The sequence below is a fragment of the Neopelma chrysocephalum genome, unplaced genomic scaffold, assembly GCF_003984885.1.
Source record: "Neopelma chrysocephalum unplaced genomic scaffold, ASM398488v2 Primary Assembly neopelma1_80b, whole genome shotgun sequence".
Lineage (NCBI taxonomy): Eukaryota > Metazoa > Chordata > Aves > Passeriformes > Pipridae > Neopelma > Neopelma chrysocephalum.
The window spans coordinates 759,530-767,501 of record NW_020897742.1 but is presented as its reverse complement, the minus strand read 5'-3'; the positions used below and the strand labels follow the sequence as shown (position 1 = coordinate 767,501).

The 7,972-nt window shown below is 42.4% G+C and overlaps 1 pseudogene; it reads right to left on the bottom strand.

Moving 5' to 3' along the window:
- Positions 1-1,275: 1,275 nt before the first annotated feature.
- Positions 1,276-3,139, bottom strand: LOC113970937 (annotated as a pseudogene).
- Positions 3,140-7,972: the final 4,833 nt, after the last annotated feature.

Genomic DNA, 7,972 nt, shown 5'->3' with positions numbered 1-7,972 from the left:
AGTTTTAGCAAAGGGATGATGAAAAACCTCCCATGAGTTTCTCTTTTCCAGCTGTAGAGAAGTATACAGTGGAAACAGATTGCCAACTTTCCATTTCCCACAGCGTAACAACAGTTTAATTCAGACATATGTACAGTGAATACTGGGAGTGAAACCAGTTACTTATCTTGAACAAAACACCCTTCTGAAGGAAAGCACTTGCTTATTTAGACTGAAAACAGACACCAGACAATATGCTGACCAGTGTCCTACCAAGCGTCAGGCAGTGTGAGCTCCGATTCACCAAAGTGGTTCATACTTTCCAAGTAGTGAGAGCAGTAAGTGCTTCACATCTTTGCAAAACCTCCTCTCTCCAATTCAATGCCCCACATCAGAGGCACCTGAGACACCTGTGCTCTTTGACTTATCTGCAGACTAATCCTCCCCACCCACACATGCACATACAAAATGGAAATAACAATTAAACCTATCTACATAAATACAGCTCTTTGAAAGGTGCTAATGATGCTACTGCCTGAATCAGGAAAACACTTACACACAGCACACACTCACATTCAAGTTGCACAGGGAGAAGAGTTTTAAAGTTTGGGTAAAATATCAGGTTGCATCGAGGGGATTATAATAGACAGAGAGGAGAGGAAATAGAGGTTAAGGATGGTCCAGGAGATAAATGGGAAAGGGCTTGGAAAACTAGAAAAAGAAAGCTCTGAGAAGTAGACGGTTCTTAGGCAGTAGTTTGAATTACTCAGTTTGAAAATGGATATAACACCTACTTTTCACCAAGAGGTGGGATGGTAATTCATGTTGAAAAGTGCTCAGAAATTCTTGGAAGAAAGATACTTTTGGAAATGTAGAGTGTCATCCTCGAAGTGTTTGTTATTATGGCACAGTGTGATTGTGGACTACAAAACTGCTACCATAAAGTGATGTAGAAGGAAAGCAGCAACCCATCCAATACTGAATACTTGGCCAACCGCAGTATTTCTACCCATAATACTATCGACAGGCAAATACTGGTGGAGAGAGGCAGTAAAAATCTTAAGTGTGTATTTGACTATGTTTCTCACCTGGAAAAGCTTGTTTTATAAGTGTACAGCTCCAGGTGCACAACCAGTTTAGAAATTCGTCTTTATTCTCATTTTATGTCCCCCTGGGAAACTTTAACCACGCTGCCAGAGTGATGAAACCAGCACCGAGAAAGTCAGCAAAAGAAAGTGACAGATTTCCATGTTCTCCCAGTTCACGACAGTCACGCTCAATTAGTCCTGTATCTTTATTTCAGGATCAGAAGGGGTTCACTTCAAAACATTTCTCTGTCCACTTACAGTGTTACAGCATGTGCCTTCAAACCCTGCAGTCACATTGTTTGCCTGCTTCCAGGCTTGTGCCTTCAATGTCAGTCTGTAAGTCAGTTCCTTGGGCTGCCAACACTCAGTGCTTCACAGAAGGGGAGAGTGTGGAGTTGCACCCAAAGTCTTTCCATTTTGGTCCATCTCTGTGCCTCTCTGAGATGTTCTGCTTAGGTTGACAGCATGTCTCAGTCTCTTTCCAGATTGTTAATGACTTGCAAAGTTCAGAGCGTGGTTGTTGGCATTCCCTTTTCTTCATGTCTCCTGCCTGCAAGTGCTAAGGAACGACAGAAAAATTTAAGATACATTCAGACCATAAGGACAAAGAGATTTAGAAACTGAAGTCTAGTATTTTTCTCTACTTTTAAGCTAGGAATTCTATCAAGAACTGGATTGTCCTACCCCAGATCCAGGCTGGTTTACCCCAGTTTATTCACCTGTGCCCGAAGAAGAGGTGGAGATAGCACTGCCTCCTTTGTGCCCTGTGTTATACATTGCAGTCCTGATTCATTTATGGAACCAAGCCCAGGCCAGCTCCACAAATGAATCCCAGAGAAAGTCAGACCTGTTCTGCCAGTCAGAAATCCACTGCTATTAGCACAGCAGACTATTGGATATGTGTGTGGTGACACCCGTCCCTAAGGACATCCTTCAAGGAAGTGTATGGAAGGGAGTGCATACTAGGAAACCTTGCCAGCGTAGCTGCTTGCCACTAAGTCTTGCTACCAGGAACCTGGGATTAGATTCACTAAAACACATGTTCTTGTGCTTGTCCCAGTAGTGCTGGTTTATGTCCCTATTCTAGTCTGTGTGTACCTCCCTTGACTAAAACACCTTTATGGAGAATGGTATCTTGATCATTTCCATTTCTCAAGACTGGTACTCGTCTCAAATCTAGAATTATGCTCTTCAGCCTGTATCGCAGCTGGAGAAGGAAATAAATCCAACCTTCCAAGTGTGATGCTTTGCAGATATAAGGGATGTTTTCCTTCTATAACATAAAAGCAGCCTTTATAGCACAAACACAACAGCAACAAAACATCTACTTACCTTTCCACATGACGAAATCCAACAACAAAAAATTATTCACTTCTCACAAAATTTGGCAGTGCCTGCAGTGTCTCTTTCTCCTCCTTTCCTCATTTAATGCACACTGGTTAATGATCTCCAAGCCTCTATCACCACCTTCTTTTGTCTTGGCAGAACACCCCAGGTAAGCATATGCCCCAATGCTGGCAGCTAAAGCTTTTCCTTCTGTAGTGTTAATTTGCTCCTTGCCTGATGTAGTTAGCTTCTCTTACTTTCTTCTTAATACCTTCATCTCCCCTTAGTTCTATCTGGCAGCCACAGGAATAATAGGTACTGGGGCAGAATACTTTGATTTCTAGAACCCAAAAAGTGAGGATGTTTTGCTGTGAGTCAGGCCTGTATGTGAAGAAGCACATTAAAATAACATCAGTGTCCATGTAGAACACTGAGCAGACATTTCAGGGACTGACTTCATTCCTCCCTGCCACGTCCAAGAGAATTAGTTTCATTCAAGAAAATTAGTTTCATCTCTTTCCCATTTACCTCTGTGTCAGTAGTGTAGGCATCAGAGTTGGCTCGTAGGACTTGGGAAGCTGTTCATCACAAAGAGCAAAGAAAGAGGAGGCATATCTTACCACAGGGGTGGTATGCAAGTACAGTTAGCTTTCTCCTAAGAGCAGCCATTCCTTGAAAACCAAGATGAAGTACAAAATGGCTTATTCTCATGATGAGCTTTTTTTTTTTTTAAGTTTGAGGAGAGAAATCCCATTAGTTTGGAATTCTTTCCCTTATCGCCTTTTTCTTCTCTCCATACTTCTTTCTTACCTTTGTTCCCTATTTTTTTCCCTTTTAATTTCTCTGGTAGCAGAATCTTCGGAAATTGTGAGTACCTTGCTCTTGCCTGTTATTATAGATCAAAAAATGAAGGTATAAGCCAAGTCTGGATGTAACCAAGACTCCTTCAGTGCCCTATATTTCTGTTTTATCATCTCAGACATTGTTTATGGTCAGTGTTCTGTCCATAGCAGATTTCATTTTCTAGACTGAATGACTTAATTTTGTGATGAGATGGAATATAAAACACTGTAGTGAACAACTTTCTAAATCAGTTTATTGACATTTTTCCTGTGATGGTTTCCTGGTGGGACTCTACCAATGGCAATAGCTATCCTGTGTAGATCCATGCTGCTTTTGCTCATGGTCTATTGTCATGTCAGAGTTAAGAAAGTGTTCTCAGTCTTCATATAGTCACAGTTAATTTATATGAGATAAAAGTTTGTTACTATCCCTTACAGTATAGTAATTTCCAGAATCAACCACCTTCTCTTTCTCAATGTTCAGTATTAGATTTGTTTCTTCTAAGATTGTTTCTGCCTCAGCTTCCTCAGGTCACTGGTTCCCTTGCAGAGAGAACTGACCACCACACTTCAAAGACCACCACAAAGACCACAGTAATTCAAGGAATAGGTTAATGTATCTTAATATTGCCAGCCAATCTACAAGGAGAACCATATGACATAATTGTTTTTTAAAGAAACCTACTTTACTGGAAATTAAGTGGAAGTTACACAAATCATTAACAAATCACAACATGTTTACTTCAGAAATTTCCTCGTTCCTATTGTGAAAGACTCATCCTGCCGGAACATTTCAGTACTGAGTGTGCAAAACTACTTGGTGGAGCAGGGGACTGACAGTGCGAGCATGAAACAGTAGCAGACCTGCCAGACAGACCCTCAAAGACATCACTTTCCAGATCTGCTGAGGCATCATTAATAAATGAATTGCAGAATCAGAGAGTCGATGAGATGAGAAGGATTATCCACTCCACCATGCCCTGCTTAGGACTATGTCCAGTTGAGTTTTGAATATGTCCAAGGACGGAGAATCCACAGCCTCTCTGGGCAGCCTTTTCCAGTGTCTGACCATCCTCAGAGCAGTGAAATGAATTCTATCCACTTCAGAGTCTAAAGAGAAAGAACATCCCTGTGTTAAGGACGCTATCTCGAACTCCAGAGATGGAGACTGAATTCCTGCTATCCTGTTGGCATTGGACAAGCAATTTTTACTCTGTCTCAGTTTTCCTGTTAGGAAAAAACTGCAAGGTGTCTGAACCACTATAAACTGAGAACAAAGGCAACCGGAGTTGGATTAATTTGGTCTCTCTGCAGAGAGAACTGTTTCCAAAGGCATTGTTGGTGACGTAGATATGTAACATGATTAGTATAGCTGTGTAGTCAGCCCATTTATTTTGTACAGCTACACAAGGGTTCTTCAACAGAGATGAGGGGTTGTAGGTCTAAAAATCTTAGCCTAAGGATGAGGAACTTGTTTTTGTTTAATTTGAAGTCAGCTGGAGACATGAGGCGACTTTAATTTATTGTGGTGGTCTAATTTTACTCTGCCAAACCATATTTCCCGAGTCTTATTCACATATAAATCTGATAGTCTCGCCATAGGAACCTGACAAAATTAAAGTCATCAGCTTCTGCCTTGCATCTCTTATTCCCTGGAAGAGCAATGTCAGTGGGTCCCAGAGAGCTCTTTTGGATCATGAAGGCATTTCCTTTTCGGGATGATGTGCTTTCATGTGCACTGTACTTAGCCTAAACCTCTGTATGAAAATACATAGCTCTTTTAAATTTCTCTTGTTGTGCCTTGGCATTCCAGTTTCTAGGCAGACCAGTCTGGCTTCTCTGCCGAGAGCACTGATCACAAGGGGGTCTGGGAGTAAAGCTCTGGTTTTCTTCAGGGATGCTGGAAGGCAACGGACCTGCTGTGACACACAACAAGTGGTCTGGTGCCAGAAACTCTTAGCAGCTTAGAGAGACAGATACTTACCATTTCTGCCTGTCCTCCCACATTCACTCAGAGCTTTTTCACACTAGCCCCTGAACTGCTCATATTTAGCTACGTCTTGCTTTCCTGACTTTGCTGAGAAGCACTGACTGCATGAGGACTGCAGGATGCTTGATGCTTGTGCTACGAGTCAGCGTGCAGGACTCAATATGCCATTATGGCACATATGGCTCCCTCAGCATGTTATGCCACAGCAGGCAACGTACTTACTTGCCTACTTATTGACAAAAAGGAGAAAGATTACCTTCCCCACTGAGCTTTCATGCTTTTGGTACAGATTTATGCTTGAACACAAATTTTCTGAGTTACAGACATGCCCTTTAGAAAATCTGTTTAGCAGAAAGGGCAGGGGGGGGATATAGTCTGGAAACAATCTCTTGTAATTGACTAGAATTGTCTTCTCTGCAATAAAAAATGCCAATTGGATTAAATCAAGAAAAAAAACCCAAAAGCTGAGTTTTAATCTCAAAACCATTGGCACAGGCAATGAAAGCAAACAAGTGATGTCTTCCTTCTCCTACTTCATACTTTCTTCATCAATCAATCATGGTGCCACAGAACTAACAGTCTGCCTAGTGCACACTTAGGGACAACTGGAAGGGAAGATTCAGCTTGCTCATGGAACTATAGTTCAGCATACCATGCAAATTTGATCAGAAAATATAAAAGTTACAACATAAAGTTCAAATTCAGCCCTTAAAATATGTGAGCTGACTACACTCACTGGTGCTTTCCAGACCATGACCATGCCCTATAAGATCACATAGAACAGACCCTGTACAAAATTCCCCGAGGAGAGGAAAAATCCACCTCATCCCAAAGTCTTGTTCTCTTTCCAGGTTTTCTGCTTCTGCTCTCAGGCACCACCCCAAGAAGGAAGCCTAAGTGCTTCCACAGATTATTATTCAAAGTGCTCATTTACAGTACAGCTGCTGTGCCTTTTTCTGTGGAACTCACAGCCACAGCCATGCTGGTCTGACCCACATCTTCCCTGATGCATCAGTCCAAGCAGAAAAAGAAAAGGATTCCCATGTACTGATTTCCACTGTTCTTGAAACTGACTCACTTCATGCTTTCAGGTATCGGCTAAAGAAAGAATGTTCCAGTGTAGAGAAGCAAATATATATACCTGAAAAGACAATATAAATTATTGAGGAGTGGCCTCCTCACTTCCTCTCAGCTCAGGGCAGTTACTACACAGCACACTGATATTTATGGGCTAAACCCACTGCAGGAGAAAGGTGGCATGTAGCAAATTTACATGAAGTATGAAACCCAGGCCATGACCAAGTCTCAGGTATTACACATTTAAGCATATATGTGTGATAACCACAGTGACTTAGATGTTCCCCGTAGATCCTGTTGCTGGAGTGTACCCCAGGACAGTGAAATAAGTGTGATCTCAGCCTGAGTCAGTCACAGGGCTGAATCTTTCGATATAAAGTTTCTGGGGGGGTGGGGGAAAAGCATTTGAAACCCTAGGTCAAGGAACAACATAGACTTTGCTGAAGTGTTTCTTGCAAGGTGAGAGATGAAACATCAGGCCCTTTGCCTTCAGTGCAACTGTGTGGAAGGCTACAGATGTGAGACTTCACTAGAAAATGAGGCAGTTACAGCTCAGACCATAATTTGGTGATGGAGATATATGTGCATTCTTCAGCTGCAAGATGAGTTCCTGCTATAGGTTTGACTTGGGTTAGCTGGACATTTGGGAAGTATTTCTTTCACACCAGTATTAGCATCCTTTTCCTGGGACCAGCAGACAGCTTTGGATGAGGTCACTCTGCTTTGAAGTGCAAGAGTTAAAGAGCACGTATGTGGGACACACACTTTCCTTTCTCTGCACCGAGGCACACAGGTAATTGCCAGCAGCGCTCTAGGTGAACAACAGAGCCGTGTGTTTTGAAATGAGTAAGCTGCTTATTTCCCTGCCTTCCACGGCACTGGGAAATCTCATCTCTCCAGGTGAGACGATCGATGTTAATTGCTCATTCGGATGATTCTTTTTCCTATTTAACAAAATGTTTTGCTATATGAGAAGACAAAAACCAAACATCCAGGCATGATTCAAAAGCCAAATACAAACGGAACCAGAAGCGTATTTAAGGAGCATCCCTCAAGATCCGTGAGGCACTTGCAGCTTCTCCTGCTGCCGCCTCAGAGGTCGATTTTTCCAAGAACAGGGACGGTGCAGGGCGTGGGGCCGCCGCGAGGGGGCACCGAAAAACCACCGTGAGCCCAACGCTGCGGGGGCGGGAACGACGAGTTTGTTCGGATTTACATTATACAGCAAAAATACACAGTGAATTAACTCTCTCCGCCCGTCTGAGCGGCCTTACGTGCTCGGGATTTTAAAAAAATACCTACAAGCTGCCGGTGCTCCGCCGCCAGAAGGACATGCGAGCACGGGGAATGACTTCCACACAGTTTCATGAAGAATTTTAACCTGCAGTAAAAACAAATGTAAAAGGACGATGGAAGACAGAAATTTAGCCCTTCAAAAGGCCACGGCTGCTGTAGAGCACCTCTACCTGTGACTACGCTTTATTGCTGGGTTCTTTCAAACCTCAGTTTGAATTTATTATGTTCATCTAAAATATGTTGTGCAAACCATGTAAGAACAAGGTACAAAATCCATCCATGCCCATCCAGGGACGTGCTCTTTTGAAAGGGAGAAATGGGAATTACAAAAATCTCACAGAAAATGAGTTTTATTTCAATGTCTAGGATTAAGT